At 40.9% G+C, this 20,935-nt stretch overlaps 2 protein-coding genes across 2 annotated transcripts in view; both read left to right on the top strand.

The window, feature by feature from the left end:
* The window catches only part of STAC (SH3 and cysteine rich domain), a 598,932-nt gene extending 597,736 nt beyond the window's left edge, over window positions 1-1,196 (top strand). Inside the window, exon 12 of the mRNA XM_069859888.1 lies at window positions 1,184-1,196. The gene's annotated coding sequence lies outside the window, so the exon portion shown is untranslated. The remainder of the gene's footprint in view (window positions 1-1,183) is intronic.
* The window catches only part of ELMO1 (engulfment and cell motility 1), a 311,923-nt gene continuing 291,611 nt past the window's right edge, over window positions 624-20,935 (top strand). Inside the window, exons 1-2 of the mRNA XM_069859885.1 lie at window positions 624-713; window positions 1,222-1,292. The gene's annotated coding sequence lies outside the window, so the exon portion shown is untranslated. The remainder of the gene's footprint in view (window positions 714-1,221; window positions 1,293-20,935) is intronic.

The following is a 20,935-nucleotide window of genomic DNA, read 5'->3' as shown; positions in this document are numbered from 1 at the left end:
GTTAAGGTATTCATAAAAGAAAGAAAAAAAATCTTATTGACCGCTTTTGTTTTAGGCAGAGAGAACAAAAAGCAGAGATGTTCTATTTCGCTTTTCCAGCGAGGGCCAGCCAGGAGCGAGCCGGGCGCTCACCCCGCCCCAGCGGGCCCCGCGGATGCTCGGGGCGGGAGCCGGGGCGCTGCCGCCCTCTGCCGGCCGGGCTGCGCGCCCCCTCCGGCTGCTCCGCCGGGGGAAAGAGAAGCAACAAGGCCGAACAGTTGTCCCGCGGGCAGCCCTCGGGCGCGGCAGGAGGAGGGACGTCGGAGGAAGCGGGAGGAAGCGGGAGGGGGGCGGCCGGGCGGCTCCCACGGGGAGGGGGGCGGCCGGGCATCCCCGTTCCGCGCCCCGGGAGCCTCGGGGAGGCCGGCCGAGGGGAGGAGGGACGGGACGGGGAAGGGCAGGCGAGCCCCGCACCTGCCCCGCTCCCCCGGCAGGGAGCGGCCGCGGATGCTGCGAGGAAGAGGAAGCGCAGCCCGGAGCTCGTCGGTGCGGGGAGGGGACCCGACCCGACCCGACCCGCCTCGCCGAGCGGCTCCTCCCGCCGCCCTGCCCTCTCTTTTCCACAGCCGGCGACTTCGCCGGCGCCTCCTCCTCCCCCTCCTCCTCCTCTTCCTCCGCTATCACCACCACCTCCTCCCCGACCCGTCCCCGCGCCGGGTCGGCCGGAGCCGCTGGTGAGAGGGGTCGCGCGTTCCCGCGGGCGGAGCGGGTGGGTGGCCGGCCGGGGGCCAAAGGGGTTTTCTCAGCGTCGACCCGGGCGGGTCAAGGCGCGGGGTCCGGCTCGGGCGGCGGCTCTGGGCGCTGCGAGCGTCCGCACAGCCGCTCGGGAGGAGGAACCGCAACTTTGGAGCAAGTGCATCCCTCCTCCCCCCGTCCCGGTGCCGCCGGTACCCAGAGCATCCTCCCTTCTCGACCCCCCCTCGGGGGAGGTTGGGTGATGCGGGGCTGCGTGTTCCCTCCTCGTCCCCGCTGCGCGCTGCCGCGAGTGACCGAAACGCCGGTGAATTTCAGGTGAAATGATCGCTCTGAGATGCGGGAGGTGATGATGCGGGAGGTGATGATGCGGAGCCGCGGCGCGCAGCCTTATAGAGCGAGTGGGTACCAGGTTCAGAAAGTTATGTTTTTGAAGTTTCTGGGCTCGAAGCCTTTACAAAGTTTATTTTGAATATCTTTCCCTTGCAGAATGAACACGGCTGTCCGGCTCTCCCCCGAGAATGGTATAAAGTAAATATAGGAGTTACTGAGAAACAACAGTGAGTACATTTCAAATCAGAAACGTTTTGTTGTTAACTTTATATGAATGCCTCATCACCTGCCAAGTCTCCAAATGTGCAACAAACGCAATGAGAGCGCCAATGACAATAAGAGTGCAGGAAATGTACCGTGTGTTAATTGCTTTAGTATAAACATGGTTGCCTGTGAGCTCTATGCCATGATACAGCAGTTATGGTGCAATTTCAGCGAGGGATGTTTTGAAGTGTATTAACAGGCAAATGGGTTTTCTTTTGCCTCTGTCCATTAGCTGCCCAATTACCCACGGTTAAAATTGTTATCTTTTAGAAAGAAGGAGAAATTGAGTAAGAACTGCACAGAGTCCTGTATCTGTGACTGAAGACATTGTTTCCTCCTCTTCCCTTTAGCTCTTTTTCTCTTCGTTTCCCCCAAATCTGCACACACATGCATGCTGTCTCATCCTCAGTTATGTAATCTTGTAGACATTTATGGATCATTCATTGTTCGCATTAGTCCCATTCTTTCCATGTCATTCTTGCTTGATTGAGCGACTTATGCAGAATACTGCACAGTAAAGGAAAATATATCTGAATTTACATAAAGTTCTTCCAGTTTGACCTGCAGGTTTGCTTTCTTTAGAGGTTTTCTTTCCCTGATTCTCCCTGAATTTTTTTTTTTTTTGAGCTGTATAAGTACGTGATAGGGATCTATAATCTGATGACCAGTAAGGAGATAAGAAGGAGCAAGAACAGTGCTGATAATTTGCTGGTAGAAGTCCCTTTTCCTGCTGTTAGGAAAACACCTGTTCACACACATGTCATAAAGGTGTTAAATAACTGTGGCAAATTTAAGAAACTCAGCAGCTAAAAAAAAATAAATAATATGGCTAAAACATCAGCATAATGTGAAATAGTTGTTATTGAAAGATACTGTCAATGCAGTCTGTTAATCCTAGTGTGGGATTTGACCAGTCCAGCAGTGTACTTCATTCCCAGTTGATTTCTGTTGGGGAGGTTGCATAGGATAGTTGACTTCCATTCGCGTCTTTCTGTAATCTGTTTGAAACTCTCTGTGACATACGACACACTTCTCTGTAGCTTGCAACTTTGGTATTGGATTTTTTTTTTTTAATTAATAATAGGGGGGTAAAGCGAACTGGTTTCTAAACTTGCCATTTTGATATTTTTCCTTATGCTTTCCATGTGGCAGGAAAAACTTAATATGTATGCAATTCAGATGGATTTTGATGAGGGGATAGGAAAAATTCTTACTGACTTACTCTGTAGCTGTCTTATGTGGTCACTGAAAGTATCTGCTGTTCAGTAGTCCTTATGATATAACATGACCACATGTGCTCTTAAAAGCAAGTACTTCTGTTTTCTCACTGTTCAGGTGCAACATATTGCATACATTGTCCTAAGGAGTCATTTATTTTATGCACCTTCACCACAGCAGTCATGAAAAAAAGCTTATTTTGCTACATGAAGGTGTAACGGTCACTAAAACGCTGCTGTTCCTGTTGTACTTCCTGACAGCGATGCGACTCTGCAGCGAATAGCGGATCAAGAGTAACATGGTGCTCCACCCTTCCTTCCGCTGTTTGTTTTTTCTACCTAGTAGAAATCTCTTTGATTTTAAGGTTCAGGCTCATAGACGTGCTTTCTTACAGTGTCCAGCCCACAAAGTGGTGTTGGGCTATGATCTCATGTTTTCCATGTTGATATACAAGGGGCAGAGTTCCTATGTTTACATGTAAGTTGCTTAGTTTTCTTCTTTTGAAACTCTAGGGGTGGATTCAGTTTCTGGTAGAGTGAAAGGCTGATGTCTATAGATTTAACTGTGACTAGGAAAAGGTTTCTGTTGATCTCTGCCAGTGCACCTGCACACTAACGTGCAGTGTCCTCTTGTTCCAGTGACAGGCTTCTTTGTTGGATATATTGCTAACCACAATGTTTCCAAGTCTGTGATTCTCAGATAAGGATTTGCTTGTGACTTGGATGAGGCTATCAAGCACAATTTTCCTCTTGAGGTGTGACTCAGCTATCACTTGATTTTCAGTTCCTCGAAGTAAATGATCTCTTTAAGGTTTAGGAGCTCTCTTTGTCATGCTGTGGTGGGAATGTGCAGTATGTCCTTTTATTTGAAAAAGCGTTCATAGAAAGTGATGGGATTTGGGGAACCCTGGAGGCTAGGCAACATCGCACATACACCCTTGCAGTAGGCAAAAGTAACATTGTCTCTTCTGGTTTATTTCTCTGCACAGTTATGCCTGGATCTAGTAGACTTTCTCCTCTGCTGTATCCCTTCACTATCCTGAAGGTATGACTTTGGAGGAGAATGAATTGGTCAGGTTTCCCTTCCTGTTCAGTAATTATCCTATTAAAAAGCAGATTTCAAAGTGAGATTTTATTGTTATGAACTCTTTGTGGTTTGAACACACGTGACTAGAAATGGCTTTGTAACAGCCATCAAAACACCATTCAGTAAGGTCTGTGCTGTGTCTTTAAAATATTTCCCTGCTTTGAATGATTTTTTTTCTGAAAAAGGCTCTTGCATTCGTGGCAAGAGGAATGTGCCAAGTACATGTTGTTAAAGTTGTGTCAATTTAACAGAGCAACTGTTTAAAGGATTTAAGATAATTTTCCTTCTACTTGAGTCAGTCACTCCTTTTTTTTCTTTTTTTTATCCTTTCTTTTTTTTATCTCTCTCCAAATATAACACTGGAAAAGGGGAGAAAGAGAAACTAAAAGTAATTGGCAGAAGCCAGTATATTGGCAGGCATTTGATAGTACGGTTTGTAAAGGGTGATAATATATACGTGACACTTAAAATAACCTGCATACATATGGTGTTAAATAGATGAATGGAAGAATAATCAATAAATTGTGAAGGAGTCTTTCAATCAGCATTGTTGCATCAAGTTATTTGTAAGGATTTGGTTTTTTGTTGTGATCTTTCATTATTGCAAGTGCTGGGAGACACGAGTGAAATTGAAGGATAATGTCGCAACCTTTCTGCTATTTTCCTCAGTTTGCTGATCACTGTTAGCATTTAAGAGGAAAATTAATCAGAAGCCTATGCCACAGGGGATAGCTAATGTATTTCCTTTTGTCTACCTCTGTCAGAGCTGAAACAGATAAAACTTCTGTGGTATGGGCAGAGACTAAGTGGCTGGTGCCACGTGTCTAGTATCCATCAGTAAGCTACTAATTTCTCAAGCCACTGAGCGGATTGGTTTGTAAAGCGCATGCTTGTGCGTAAGAGCAAGGTGAACAGTGATTCACAGAGTGCTTGTTTGCAAACACTTATGTATTGATGTATTTCTCCTAATGGCAGCTTCGCATTCTGAGGATTTGATTTGACTGTAGCAGGCTTGTTATCAATGGCTGCTGGGAGGGGCAAGTTAGTTGTGAGAAAGTAGAAGCGATGGACAAGCTGTTTTTCTGTTCAGCAGTGAATCGCATTATGAAGAAGGCTAAGCCAGTGCTGGTAGAGAGGTCCCCTTAGAAAAGTATTTTAGGTAATGTACAAATGAACTTACTTTGATACATTCCTAGTGAGCAGCTTTTGGAGTTCTTTAGAAAGCTGAATATACTACCTGAAGATGTTGGGCAAATGTTCTTTCTGCTTTTGAGGACTTGAAGTCTACTTGCTGCTGTGTTTGCTGTGTTCCATTTACAGTCAGATAACATGCAGAACTCCCCAGGAGCTAGCGCTAGGGCAAGGCAGGGGTTGGGGGTGACCAGTCAGTGCTGAGGGAAAATGACTTCCCCTTTCAAATTGAGTTTGGTTGATTTAAAGTGACTGTGAAACATCCTCTTCAGTGAAGAGGCTGGGGAGAGGGGGAATAAGAAAATACATTGTTCCCAAGTAGTTTTATTACAACATAATAGCTGTGTCCTAGCTGTGTTTGTCATGTTGTCTTTTGCCTCTGCTTTCCTTTTGTTGTTTTGTTCTGTTTTTTTTCTTCATTTCTCAAAGTTAAATTCTCCTCATAATTTCTTCTTGCATAGTATCTTATTCTTTGATCTTTCATGTATTTATTTATCCCATCTCTCATGGTTTCACCAAATTTGTCATGGCCTTAATTTTTTCCCTGGGCATCCCTTAGGTAATTACTCAATCAAATTATTTAAGATTTGCAAGGAAGGCTGTGGACCAAAGTGTGTATCATCTCCTATGTTCTTTCAAAGTCTCTTGCTCAAAATATTTACTGTACAGTCCTAATTTAGGAGGGAGCAAATGAAGTGTAAAACTCTCTGAAATATTGTGTCATCAGGGAGTGAGTAATTTTTTTATCAGCTACATGAATACATATATGATAATCTGGCTTTTTTTCTTGTTGAGCTTGCTTCAGCTGACAAGGAGGATGGGTCACTGCTTCTAAGAGAACTTAAGATTCTGGAGATGTGATGGCTTTAAATGCCCATTCTTGCATACATGCTTGCTTGAAGACGATGTAATTCCCCAGAGCTTTTTGCAAATCGGAGAATGTATGTGAACATGGGCAAAATGCTCCATGTGGACCTTTTTTCCTTAATGTATGAAGCTGACAACCTGTGGATCAAATACATCTCACATTTTGAAGATGGGCAAAAGGAGGGATATGCAGGGTGTGACAGTGGGCTCAAATAATGCTGTCAGCATGTTAAGCTTACTCCTTTAGCTGAAATTTTAGGTACAGTTTCTGGGACTAGATGGCTGATGCTATTTGGAGGTGTTTTTTCTTCTAGCTCATTGTCAGCTTAATAGTAAGAATGGACAGAGTCAAGGCTTCTACTTTAGTCTGTTAGAAACTTCTGTAAAATTAAGTATGTAGTCTTATCCCGTGACTGCACACATGCTGTAAGTAAAGAGTATAGTTTGTGTATTTGTTTGCTGACTTGAATCCCGTATCTCTTTCTTCTGATGCCAACTTGATCTTTTATGTAGTAATAGAAGATGCATAAATGTTGAGAATATGAGAGAATGATTTTACTTTTTTTAAAAATGTAGTTAAAACAATTCTTGCTGTGCTTTGGAGTAATGGAAAGAGTTTGGCTAAACTGATATTTCAATAGACTTCTACAAAATGTTGTTGTTTTAACAATTTTTCCATAGATATAGAATTGACCCAGCTAACTATTCATATATTCCTAGTACATGCATGAATTCTGGTGCTTAAATTTGTAGCTGAAGTGAAAATATTACTTGCCTGTTCTTTCTCTTCCACCAGCGTGCATGTGTTGTTTAGTCCAGCAGAAACATAAGGGATATGCGAGTCTTGGCAAAGATGCCTCACGTGAGCAGGAGAGGAAGCTTCTCAGGCAAGCAGTTTGGAGTCAATTAGGAAAACAGTAGTTTTACTTTAGTTTGGAAATAGTAAGCCTGAGTCAGTGCATTTGGCTAGCCCGGCAATCTGCTGTACACTTTGAATCTTGCTGGGGTGACCATAGCAGGGGTGACTCTTTAAATAGTTGCTTCATGTTTTAAGAGACGTTAGTCTGAGGTAGGGTGATGAGGAATTTTTAAGTATTCAGATAATAATCTCTGGCAAGACAATAAAGTTGATTTGTACATTTCTTCTCTAATAATAAGAGGAGAAAAATGCCTATGACACAGGTTAGTATAATACAATTTTTACTCTTGATGCCAATGAATGGATTTGTTACATTTCAATACAGTCTTTTCCATTGCTTTGCTTTCTGGAATATAATTGCACATTGCTTTTCATAGCAACAGTCGTGGCTTCAGCTGGAAATTGAAACCTGATAAATTTTGGCTTGGTGCATGGGGACAAACTTTTTCAATAACACAGAGCCAAACCAACTGGAAAAAAAATTTCCCCAAATGTAAGTGCTGGTCCTTGTGTTCTGGAAAGGATATCTGCTATACCTTTTGGTCACTAGGCTTTTAAATCCTGGAATATTGGTGTTTGTCATTTTCTTTCTTCTTTTCTCTGAAATTGTCGTTTTACTTTTTTTTTTTTTAGCCTCCCTTCAAGCACCAGGGCACTCATCTGTTGAAACTCTACCCCCTGTGGTTCAAGTACATTCCTCCTATCAACCTTTTCACCCCACCTCCCACTCTCCCTCTTCCTGAGTGCTCTGACATCTCTTCTGCTCACCAAACTCACAGAATTCAGGTCTAGATGTGGGGTCTAATTCTGACCTATGCTTTATGTAGGTATGTAATCTCTACTCTTATTAATAAGCATACAAGTTTCTTGTTATGTTTAGTGTTTTCCTGAAAAAAAAAGGGAGCAAATGTGAACAAATGAGAACTCCGTTGGAGAGCAGAAGGAAGCATTTCATGTGGTGGTTATTAAGGGGGGAAAAAAAGATCCAACCAAAAGCCTACAAAGCTCAAAGGAAATATAAGGTCTTTTCCACTTTGGACCACTTAATACAACTTTAACCATAACTATAGTGAGTAATTAAAGATTTGACAGCTAGTGCCAGTTCCAGACAAGAAAGAAAAGGGCGTGAAATATGGCTCACATCTTGAGCAAAAACACCAGGTAATTTTTTTTAAGTTGTAACTTAAGTTAGGTGTAGGTCAGTTTATGCTGTCTTTTTTGGAAAGACTGCTTTTCATATTTTGTAGTAAAGAGTGAATTTTTTACAAAAGTGCAGTTGTGGAAAGCAATGTATGAAATTTGGAAAGAGAAATATCATCTCTTCTGCTGTGCGTTGCTTTGAGCCTTTTTTTGTCCTGGCTTTCTTCTCTGACATATTTGGACTTGAGGTATTGAAACTTCTGCTTCTGTTCTTCTTGCTGTATAAGGTGTTGGTGATTTTAGTCTTTATGTCTTGGGTTAGGCCTAGAATATAACACATACAGCACCTTTTGTAAACTTTGCTAATATCAAATGACCTGGGCTTTCATTTCTTGACCTGCCAAAAATAACCCATATTTTCCTCCAGCTGCCTTAGGAAGTTAGCTTGCTGGAAGAGTGTGTTTATATAGCAAAGAGAGTTGGTAGCATTGTGCTGTATCGGGATGGCTTTCTAGAAGGCAGCAGTTTCAGGGACTTCATTCCCTGCAGCTGTGAATGAGTCAGAAAACACATTATGATGAAGGAAAGATGTGTGGAGAGGGAGAAGGGAAGAAAATAATGTACATAATTTTAAATCCAAGTTGGAATTTGAGTTCTATTTTAAAACAAACACATAAATAAAATGGTCTTGGGCTATTTGCACTGGAATTTTAAATTGTATTCCTGGCTTAAATGTCAGAGGGATCAAAACATCCACAGTTCAGTGATGGTGGTATGTGAATTCAAATTAAAACACTAGGTTTCAAGATTGTTTTTGTTATGTTCCAAATTGCTTAAATCTTGTAAAATTATTCACCTCGCTCTAGAGATGGTGAGGCTTTTAGCATTGAATTAATTTTGTGTAATTAATATATGAAGGTTGTAAAAACAACTGTGCTGGCCTATGGGCTACTTTTCTGTAATGAAAGGAATGATGGCATAAGGGAAAAAGCAGTCAGACTTCCCTCCCCTAAACTGGTAGATAGAGAACCACCAAACTAGAGTAGAAAATCAAACCCAAATAAAATTGCAGATCTTTTGTTTCCAACTAATTGTTCTTGCTGTGTTCACTGGTCCCCGTAAGCCTGACTAAGGGGATAAGCCTTGCTTTCCTGTCTTGAGGTTTTTCTCTGTTGATCCATTGAAATTCAGAGTGGAGGGCCCCCTTTAGAGAATGTCCTGTCTGTAGCTATCTCCTCTGTAACAAAGAGGCTCCAGCTGTGGATATGGATTGAAGAGAGAGGAAGCTTCTCAGGCAAGCAGTTTGGAGTCAATTAGGCAACCAGTAGTTTTGCTTTAGTTTGGAAATGGTAAGCCTGAGTCAGTGCAGTTTTTGGACCACTGATGCCTACACCTGAATTCAGACAGTACCTGGGCTGTCCCAGCATGTTCTGCTACAGGTCCCATTTCTGAAATATGTAGTTGTAATGAAATTACATTGTGCAGCTGCATAGTTCTGAAGGGATGCAACATTATAAGTCACTGTTTTGACATTGAAAGGATGTAGTTTCAGTCTTCCTATCGGGTTAAAAACTAGTGTCCTAAGGGAGTACATCCTCAGGGCAGCTGCTCGCCAGCATTTCAAAGCTAGCAGAATTCTCACAGGAAGGAGTGTAGAATTCAGGTGTGCCTTCCAGTATGAAATGATAGGCATAACCTCAGTTAGAAGGGCTCATAAAATGTTTTCTAGATTTTCTACCTTCTTCATTCCAATATGTTTCCAGCAACCTCATCTGTGCGGAGATACCCATCTATTAGTTATGCATGCAATTACAGCTATGCATGTAATTAACTGCATTATCAGTATTAGCCAAAGGGAAAGGAAGTTGTGTTTTAAGTATGGTAGTCCATGTGTGTTCTCATTTCATATGTATACTAAATGAGTCAAGAGGCACTACTTAAAGAGAAGCCTCAGGAGAAAAGTATCTATTTAAAAAATTAATCTGGATTTATTGTTTGACAGAAGTAGTACCACTGAAAAAGATTTATCAGTGGTGATACCATTAGCTTGTGAGAGCTTCAGTAAGATCTCTTAATCCACAGTATTTACTGAAAGGGACAGGTAAGCCTGGTCAGCATGGATACTCTATCTTTACCCATTCTGTGGAGGAGTTACAAGTGGGAGCAGGAAACAACTGTATTCCGTATTAATAAAGATAATCCGAAGCAGTTAGCAAACTAAGAGATTGTTTTGAGTATTGTCTCAATGTTAAAATGCAAGGATAGGTAGTAGGCAGAATGCAGACACAATGAGATATATTTGCAAGCTATTTTCTGAATAAAAGCTGGGGATTTTCCGTCCCTAGGGAAAGCATGGACAGTACACACCAGCAGTGGGAACTCTTGTTCTCTCCTATTATTTTTCAGATCATAATATGAATTTACTGCTGTAGCTGTAGTGCCTCTGAGCTAATTAAGCCTAACTGGGCGGAGATGATATACAATCAATTCATTTCAAATACAGGCAGAACTGAACTGCTCTATCTACTGAATAATGTTAGAGGAGCTCCCTGGATAGTGCAGGAGCTTCCACCAAACGCTGGAAGGTCTGCATGTAGGTCTGACTGTCCAGTATTTATATTGCATGAATCTACATATCAGCTGTAGGCAGAAATTCTGGAACTCTTTTAGTGTATGCTGGAGGCAAAGAAAAAAGTATTTGATGGTTGGATTATTTTTGAGATATTTACTGTTGTTTGTTTTCATTTCTTAACCTGGTGCTGGCACAAAGCCTCATGAACGTGAAGTCAAAGAAAAGGGGGCTGTATTTAGAAGGTGCTTTGTCAACAGATGTGAACAAAGGTGGTTTTAAAATGTTACTGAACCACTAACGCAACCTCTAAAAGGAGTACTGAGAGACCTCTCTGGAAGCATCTTGATTTCGTGAAGGGAAGGACCATCGGCTCTGTCTTTCCTCACAGAGAGATTGTTTCCTCACAGTTGATTGTTCCAGTAATTTTGTAGGCAACAGTGCTGCCTCTTGGACAGTAGTTGCTCTGTGTTAGTAAATGTTGTCCATAGAAGAAAATCAATAAGTAGCAATATGATTTAGTTGAAAAATACTAATCCTTGTCATTCCCCATAATTTTCTGCCTTATATTCATATTAATTTCATGTCTAGATACTTATACTTAGAACTTTAAAAAAATCTGAGTTCATTTTGACAAAGAATAAGTTCATCTGCAACTTTTGCTGTCTTAATGGAGAGAGCTGGTCTTGGTCTCAGACAATGAAAGCTGGTAATACTTCCCCATAATATTTCCAATAAAAATGTTAACCAAATAATCCTAAACTGCTGATATAAGTAGTTTTCCTCCTGTTGACATAACACCATTCAGTCCAGTGGTGTTAAACCACTACAGAGTTTGGCCTTTAGAAGAGGAAGAACAAGAATTATCTCGGAAACACAGTGTTGTAAATGTTGACTCTCCAGTTGTGACCAGTGTGTAGACAATTTTATGTAGAGAATTGGTCCATGGATTCACAGTCCATCGCTTAAGTGTTGAATGAAAAAATGAGTTCAAAGAAAATAAGGTGCCTTCCTTGAATTGTATGAGAAATTGTTGCCAACTGTCAAATTATACAAAGTTACTTTTATTTTCTAAGTTCTAACATTGGTCTTCAGCTGCTTCTGGTCCCATTGAGGAATTCAGGAAATTAGTTAAAGCTGAGGGTGATTACACATGGTAATTGCAGAGGCTTTTGCTATTTGTAAAACATTTGGGGTACCATAAAGGAAGAAGTTATCTGCTTCTTTCTTGCTGCTATGCTACTAAAGCAGAGTAATGGTATTTAGGAACAGAAGAACCTTCTCTGATTTTGTGTTGTTAGAACAATTGTGGCTTAGTAGCAGCAGTTTTGCCATCATTACCCTTATAAACAATGAGATTGGGTTGATGAACTGTTAGCATAAAATAATGCATCTTTCTGCAGTAATTCTTTTAAAGTATTTCTGACAACAATAGCGTCTTCTGTTAATGGCTTGCCTGGTGCAACTGTCAAAAGAAGAGCAAGAGTGTCTTGGGAAGAAGCAGCAGAAATTTGTAGCATTTTGCCTTACCGTTTGCTTTAACAGAAACAGGGTAGAATTACTGCAGTGTTATTTATGTCTGTGGATCTCAGATACCCACAATGGAATGTGTTTTCTGCAGAGCATTTTTATGTAGGTAGGAGGAATCGGTGGTCACTGCTGATGAAAGCCATTGTATGCTACCTGCCCCTTTGGAGGGGAAAATGTATGTGTTTTTATTTAAAAACCGCCAGTGCCAGCGGCATTTTTTATTCTCCTTTTAAAAAACATGTCTAGGACTTCCTTATCTCCTCTCACAAAAAAAGAGATTGTTCGGTTTCAGTCCCTTTGTTGGAGCTGTACTGCTAGAAGCCTTCCTGGCCTCTGGCACTATCAACAGAAAATGCTGCTCCTGAAAGAATGGAGTGTAGTTTGGGCAGGGAGGGGTGGGGGTACCGAGACGGGTAGCAAAAGGCGGAACTTGGCATTGCAAAGAAGTGGCTGAAAAAACATTCATGTTCCTCGAAACTTTTGACAATGGCAGGATAAAGTTCATTTTTGACAATGAAGAAAGGGAGAGCAAGCAAGCAGAAAAGGACAGTTGTAGCAGGCCCAAAAAGGGGAGGTGAGGGTATTGTCAAGTTTATTTAGGCATGGTCTTATTTGTGAGATAAGCCTGGAACAGGGAGTGGGTGATCCCTAGTGTTTCAGCTTAGTAATTTAAATCTATGTGATACATAATTATGTACTTTGGGTTTTCTCCCCTGACTTGACCACGAGAGCTTAGTCTTGTCAGGGACATGGAAATTGAGTTTGAATATTGATGGGCTGTGATGTAACTTCTATAACTGACTCTGAAGAATGGAAGTGTGATGTATAATGGCATGTTCATCCAGTAAGTATCCCTCAGTAACATGTCGCTCCTCCACAACTTTAATGCATGCTTATTTTTATATAATGCCTACCTGGATGTAAAATCTCTTGCTGGTGACAGAGCAGGATGGTAATGTGGTCAAAGACAACATTTGTGTCCTCTGGGGTGAATGATGAAGCCGTGTTACAACTCGGATTGTCCTCTGGGTCAGGACCCATGCAAACTGGCTTTCCTCTAAACAAACTTGGTTTCCTCTAAGAGCCATGACTGATCTTTCTCCTCTTTGTTTTTATTCTGCATCCTTTCTGTCTGCTGTTGCAGAGCCTGTTTGAGTCGTCAGCAGACAGCATTACGGGTTGTCTACCATAAGGCTGCAGTGGGAGTAAGGAAGCTCTTGAGCTAGGAAGCTCTTGAGCTTTTAAGGCCAATCCTAGATTATTCTGGGTCTTTTAAGGTGGGTGGGTGTGAAAACTGGAAGGATTCATATTGCCATTAAATTACAATGAAATATACACTTAAATTTGGGGTTTTTTGGACATAATCCTGTTGATTCTGCACAAACCAAGACAGATATGGGTTATATTCTTTTTTGCAGTACAGTCATGAATAACAATGGAGAAAATAAATGCATGGGTCAGATCAGCTGAGTGGGAAGCACCCACTTTATGCAGCTAAACTTCTGACAATAGCTACTTTCTAAACAGTTTTCGGTATTTAGAGATTCTAATTTGCATTCAGGAATCACCCTTTTAATCAAAATGTTTGTCTTTTATATCCATGCACACGTGTATGACAGCACAGTGGGGCGGCAGGGTCTTTGTTTTTTTTTTTTAGTGGCTGTGAGTGTTAAGAAATTAGCCATTAAACTGTAGATGGAATCTTGAGTTCCTGCAGATTTAATGGGAACTGTGGTTGGATAAAGGACACAGGCAAATGGCTGTGTTCTTTATCAAAGGTCTGAAGTCAGCTTATTAATGGCTTTCATCTCATTTTGCTGACTTTTGACCATAAGAATTTTCTATAAATTAAGCTACCAGTGGATTATTTGCTATTCATTTCAGAAATCCACTATGCTATAAAACCCAGAATTTCTGTCTCGTAATAAGCATGAGCATTACACTGCAGCAGCTGGGTGTCTCAGGTGTGCAGTGAGGCATGGAGCCAGACTGCTCCTCAGTGATGTAGGCACGCTGCTGGTTGCAGTTGTTGGAGCGTGATTGCTTGGGTTGTATTGGTGCTCTTAGAAAATGTTGGGTCTTGAGTTTTGTTTCCAAAGTATCTGTTGGAGGGTCCTCTTTTAAGGTTTGAACATAATTTGCAATTAAGGGATAATGGTATATATTCTGGAAAGTGGAAAATGAGTGAAATACAAGAGTCCTTCATGCTGTTCTGACTTCTGTGTTAGAAGAGGATGCTGGGTACCAGGGTAATAGGCAACACATTTGAAAATTTTCTCTAAATGTTGTGCAAGATCTGTGGAAATGAGTGGATCTCCAGAGTGTTAAAACAGAATGAAGTTTTATTGCTTGCTGTAAAGCTACTGGTGGAGGGAGCAGTTTCACTAAAGCAAGATGACGTTTAAATTTAAACCAGCCTGCCTGTGCTGGTCTGTGGAGATGGATCTATGTAGATATACTTCTTCTGAAATAAGCACGTTTTTAGAAGGTCTTGGATAGGGAAGGCAGTGAGTTACTGTTTGATTAGGGGCTTTTGGATTAACTTAGATTTCTTTTCTTACACTCACTCCTGAAGATGAGCCACACTGAATAAGCATGTACCATTTTGCTTAAACTACAAATTTTACCATGGAGGCAGGCAAAATGAGGAGAAAGAAATAGATGTTTGTAGATATAATTTGTTGTCCTGACTGTTCTGGTGGTTCTAAGTGTCAGCAGTGCATGAAGAGTTACTGTCAGGCCCTTCACGTGGTATATGGCTTAAGAAGCGCAGCTGCTAGTGAAGCCAGCAGCCTACTAATAACTGACTAATTGTTCCTGTCACACCTGCACAAGCCTTTCTATTTCTCTGAAATGTATTAGCATTCATGAGAAGATATTGAACCCTGATGAATCATAAACACATTCTAAGTAATTCTTTCATCACTCTGCTTGGACCAAGTACACCTTTCCTAAACAATACCTTATTTTTCCACCCCATAAAACCTGTTGTTTTTTTCAGTCCAGGGATCTGAAAATCAGAGAAATGAAACCATCTGTGTGTTCAAGCTTACCTTTTAATAAGGGCATTGTACCCCTACTTCTTACTTTTTACCTCTGAGCTCCATCATGTGATTAGATTAAAAAGCTCTGGTCTGTGCCAGTTTTGTTAATGCAGTAATATGGTTTGATCGCATAATGTGTCACATTAGTTGTGAAGCTTTGGCTGCCAATTCTGTCACCTCCCTGGGTGTTCACCAGTTAACAACTGGTTTCGAAGGGCTGTGTCCATCTCAGTATTGCTCATTGGGTCAGATGATTGTTACTGAAACTTCATGGGAACTCCACAAGCCTTTTCCATATGAGAGGGCCTGTGCTGTTCCAGGATCTCGCTGTGATCTCACCAATACATGCCTGCCAAGCGCTTGATTTACTGTTCTCATTTTCTATGCAGACTTAGGCAATCATGAAAGGAAAGATTAAATCAGAGAGGGAATGACTATGCAAATAACCGATGGAAATGTAAGAATGAACAGAAACAACTCTAAATCTGTTAAACTTTGGATACTTATTTAGAAAGTTCAGAAGTCTGATACAAAATGCCAGGTTTTGCTGGGTCTGGAAGGAGATTTTGTACAATGAAATGAAAGAATTAACCAAAATCTCATATAAAAGAGAACCTCAGGTGTAAATGTCATAGCGACTTGATGTTTCCAGCATTTGTAACCAAAAGCTTCATGATGGATTTCTGCTGGTGAAATGTTGTATTAAGTATGGAAAGTGAGAAGGGATCCTATTTAAAAAGTTGGGCCTCCATCCCCCCCCTCAATTTTTAGTTTGCTATCCTTAGAAACAGCAACAGATTCTGTTGCTTCCATGTATGGGATCTGTGTCTTTTCCCCTTTCTCTCCTGTAGTTACTTTTAAATTGTCAGCTTCTTCAGCACAAGCCAATTCGGCATAGCAATAGAGGTCCCAAAGATGCAAAGTTCAAACGGGTTTTGTGAAAATAGGAAACTGAATGGACCAGAAACTGTAAGGGAAAAACTCCAGTGTGAGCCTTATTAAACACCTGGAAACCTACATCAGAGATTCAGATGGGTTTGCCTTAGTGCTGCTGCTCACAGAGAAGCTGTTTGCTTTGCTCTGTTAGGCAAATGTAAGATTCGGGTTGCTCCAGCATTTCATCAAAGTGTTTAAATAGAAGTACTTGAGAGCAGTTACTTCAGACATGGTTTTTATCTCTTTAGAAGTATTTTAAATCCTACAGGGATGCAGAAGGGAATTAAAAACTTCCCTGAACATGATGGTTGAGGAAAATAGGATGTTAATTGTTTCCAAATGCTGGCTTGTTTGTTAAGTGGAACTTATTACTTCTCTCCAATTAGAGGAGCCATGAAAATTCAGATGGCCAATGGCTAAGAGGCGCCAGGTCTGGTGGAGTCTTCTTAGAGCTGGTCTAATAGTAGCTTCTACCATGGCTTTCCTCAAACCTCAGTTGGTGGCTTAGTTCTTCCTTTTGCCCTGCAGCTAGCTGAGGGCCTAACCAGGGTGTTTTTTCAGCAAGAACTAGAAAAAAGAAGTTGGGAGTTTTATTACTCCTCCTGGGCAATAGTACCATTGCTTACTTCTGATACCTGTTCATAGATGAAATGAATGGGTACTGTAACTCAGCATCTTTTTCATTTTTCTCAATAATTAGTTCCCCTTTCTACACTTAGCATAAATTCCCTCTTCAGTCTGAGGAAAGTGTGTTCCCTTGAGTTTGTCATATGTCTCTCCATTCTAACATTTAGATTTATTAAGTACATTTTTTTTGGTGATACTGCTGTTTTCTAAGCCCTTCTGGCATCAAGGCCCATGGGTTGTTGTACAAGTACATCCATAGGTTGAATTATAGCTGTCACTGCTGGCTGTGTTTTAGTCCACTCTGTTCCTGCCTGACTTTTTTTGCTCTAGTCTCTGAGGTTTTGGTCTTTTCTGCCCTAAGTGTTTAAATTCTCACATCTATTTCATTTACAGTTCTTAAAGTTAGATTTATTTTCAAAGTCTTTTTGAGAAGGAATGTGTGGCAATGTGTGTATAAAACCTAAAAAATGTTAGTCCTTTAGGAAGCACGTTGTTTTATAGTTTGTGCTCCTACCTACTGATATCTTCAACTAGGCCATGCTTTCCTTTCTATCCTTCCCCCCAAGAACACTATTTGAGGTGAACTTTCTTGCTTTGGGGTTTTGAATCCCAGTCAGAGCAGGATTATTCATCTTTTGCAGACATTAATTCTGAGGTACAGCTTCTGTAGTGGTCCTGAATATTATATGCCTTTTCTGGGTTTGTGGGTTAATGTTAATTTAATGCAGTAAGTTTCAGCTGCTGTCTTTTCCCTTTAAGTCCTTTACTTTGCTATGCTAAGCTAATGAAACACAGCTATTGTGGTGCACTCTCTGCTCTGCTTACTAAAGGCACTTCTTGTAATGTAGAACACACTGACTGAAAGAGATTTTTCTGTCTGCAGTGTATGATGGTTCATAAATGGCTGCAAGATTTTTTTTGCCCTTCTAAATACTTCTTTTTGGCTTACTCTTTTGCCACTTCCCTCCATTTGGAATTTTCTTCTTTCTTATGTGTCTTGGTTTTAATAAAAATAAAATAGAAAAATCTTTAAGTTAATTGGTGGTTGTATGGAAGGAAGGGAAGTAAAAGCCTCTGATCTGCTGATTCACCTTTCACACTAACGCAGATGCATCTTGTCTCATACGTTCTAAGAACCATATGACCTGGGTGGTGGAAGTCATGCTGGCTCTTCAACATATGACAGCTGGATGGTATGTTTTTAGGATACTTGTGGTGGTAGGGCTGGTAGCTTATTGCAGTAGAGAATTGCTGTGCTCTCAGGGCTGCTTTCCAGATAAACTAAAAATGCCCACCTACTTGAGAGGGTGCAGGATTCAGCTTGAAGTCAGCAAGATGACTTCACTGCTGTATCATGTAGGAGGAGAGGATTCACTGCAAAGGAGGCAACATATGTTTAAACTTAAATATCGTATAATTAGCCAAGCTGGCAAAGGAAACTGTGAACAACATAAGGAATATGTATTAAGTCCATTTTATGATGTTTAAAGAGTTCCCCCGTGCGAGAACCCCTACTCCGATATTAATCTTTTAAAAACATTCCTATCCTACTAATGGATATATACATTTGTCTCTGTCAGCAATAGCTATAGCTTGGTTTGCTCCACGTCTTCCTCATATGTGTTGATACACCTGTTGTGGTAGAGAATAAGCTCAGTCAGGGAACCCATCCAAGTTAAAAATAAATTGTTTGTTTTTATTCAGATTATTTTTCTGCTCACTTGAGGCTTGGACCAGTTCTCCATGTCACACCGCAAATAGTTTGCCTAACGTGGCTGAGGGGCTCTGCTAAAGGAGGGTTATGGCAGGAGAGAAAGGGAAAGAAAGGATGCGAATAGAAAACTTGGACCCTGGGAGAAATGTCTCTGTAAATAGACCTTTAGAGGAGATGGCAGGCGTCAGTAAGGATACAGCAAACTTGTGAATGAGAGCAACATGCCACTCTTCCAGCTGTACATATTTTTAAAGAATATTAACAGGTTTAACTGTGTGGGAATTCTTAACTATTTAAGTGAAAAAATGGTTTTATTCTTGGCATGGCAGATCCTAGTAAAATCAACCCCCCTTTTTACTAAGGTATTATTCAAGCCTGTAGGTTGTTTCCCACCAGAATTAATGATGGGCAGTCACTACCTTGAAAGTATTGGCCTGATTGCAAAAGATCATATACATTCTGGGAGAAGAATAGTAGCACCACAGAGCAGTTTGGCCAAGTTCATAAAGTGGATTAGAAGCTGAGTCAGTTGCTGAGGCAGGTTTCCCTTGTCTGATAGACTTCCTATTCCTTGCCTGTCACACTGCCAGTCTCTTTGGTTTTCTGCAGTAATCCCCTTCATCCGCTAGAGCTGGATCTGGAGCTGCTGACATGGGGTAGAGAAAGGGGAAGAGACAAGGGGTTTTGTATATAAACTTTTCTGTGTAGCATATGGTTCCTTGAAAGTTGCTCATTCTGGATGTGACATCCGTTTGTCATAATCACAGGCGTGTGTTTGTTCTGACTGATGATGCCGGGAACAGCTTCTTGCTTTCAGTGCATGTGTGAGGTCTCAGGATGAAAATCCTGTAGCGGGGTGATCCCTCACATGCACTGACTGAGAGCACTTCTGTTGCCTGACTTAAATCCTGTGCTATGCTGGTGTCCAAACCAGGCTAGCTGTCAAATCCTTCTGTTCTTAGTGCGAACTGTACCACGTGTGTGCATGTTATCAAGCCTTTGAACTGCAGCCAGACTTAGCAGGAAACTGTTTCATACATAGTTCCATTAAAGTGTTGCTACCATAATGGATTTTTTGCTTGTTTGCATCTGCCTTATTCTTTTATTAAATGATAAGAAAAAAGCCAATTAATTACCTGAAACTTTTTGAACTCTTTCTGTTTTCATATGGTTTCAGTGAAACCATCTGATACCTCTTACCCTGTGTGTGAGGTGCTGTGAGGAAACAGTTCTTTTTGAATACCTTTATGGTGTGCCTTCCTGCTTTGTTGTAAAAGGGATTCTTCTGTTGATAGAAGAGGTCCTGCACAGCAACTGTTAATTGCTGGAGAGCTGGAAAAAGAGCTTTGCAAAAGTCCAGGAGAGGACTTTCATTTGAAGGCTAATGTTATAAGGATGACCTATTTGGTAGCCATGTGCCACCTTATTATTTGGAATAATGACATTTTGTATGAACCACATTTTCATGTGGTCTAATTTGTTTATTAACTACACTTTGCTGTTATCTGTTGGAAAAAGTGTATTATTTCTAAGGTTACTCAGAAAGCTGGCACAGTGAAGTGTTTTATGGAAAAACAGGAAATAAAACCCAACCCTGTACAGTTGCCAAGAGTGTATCTGCTGTCCTTTTCACTTGGAGTACCACCAAACTGGAGAAAAACTAGTCTCCTATCAAGTAAAGAAAACAAACAAACAATATTCTGTCTTATGTTTGCAAGTGATGAGAAAGTATAAAAGAAATTTGAAGGCTGGTATAGGTTGAGGATTTGGGGAAGAGAGGGAAAGGGCACTGTAATAATATAAACACCCATTTGTACAAAGCCCATCTGCGACAGCAGTGTTTTTACACTGCCAAAAGAACTCTTGGCTAGTTTGTTGACAAACTTTATGAAGAAGTGTGATGTGTTGGACGTCTAGTAATGAACCTGCTCCCAAGGCTAAGCAGTTTGCCATAAAAATTACTTGTCCTTTTTTTTTTTTTTTTCCTGAGCTGAGTAACTGTTAGTATCACACTAAACAGCTGACACTGAATTCCATCATCACCTGCCGTTATCAGATGAGTGTCCTGAATAGCTGTATCGGTTTTTCTGACAGTTCTGTAAAGCAGGGTTGCTCTGGTCTCTCTTTCTACCGTTACATCAGCCTCAACTGTGATTTCTTAGAACAGCTCTGCCTTAAATTCATGTTTTAAGTATCAAGTTCCTGCAGTTTTACTTCCTCATCTTAAGTTCTTTTCAGATTACTTAAGGCATCCTTCCTGCTTTTCCTCCTTGCGCTAATAGTGATTCCAAACTTGTCTTTTTGTCTTGATTTTGGCTTTCTCTGCACTGCTTCTGCATCTGTAATGCCTTACCTTACTTCTGCTCTGCCACACTTGCCCGTGTGTCAGCAAATCTGTAGCAAGAACTGGAGCACAGAGGTGCTGACAGGAAGCAATGAAATTCAAAACACAATCAAAATACTCTTCATTCATCACTGGCTTCTTGGTGCACCTTGTCTATTCCCTTCTGTCATTTAGATTGTCAGTTTCTTAAAGCAGAAGGCAATTTTCTTTGTAATGTGAATAGCACTGAGCACTTCACAGGTAGCTAATAAACAGCAAATCATATAATTTATATCCATGTAATAAGCTGGTTTTACACAAATCACATACACTTGTCTTTTATATTGCCTGTCCCTATTTTTTATCCACCTTGCAAAGCAGCATTTATGCAGTGCGGTCTAGCATTGGAAAACTGCTTTGAATCAGATGCACAGGTGGGTTT

This window comes from Phaenicophaeus curvirostris, chromosome 6 (assembly GCF_032191515.1).
Source record: "Phaenicophaeus curvirostris isolate KB17595 chromosome 6, BPBGC_Pcur_1.0, whole genome shotgun sequence".
NCBI classification, from domain to species: domain Eukaryota; kingdom Metazoa; phylum Chordata; class Aves; order Cuculiformes; family Cuculidae; genus Phaenicophaeus; species Phaenicophaeus curvirostris.
The sequence above is the reverse complement of the archived record's forward strand: the minus strand, read 5'-3'. Positions and strand labels throughout refer to the sequence as shown.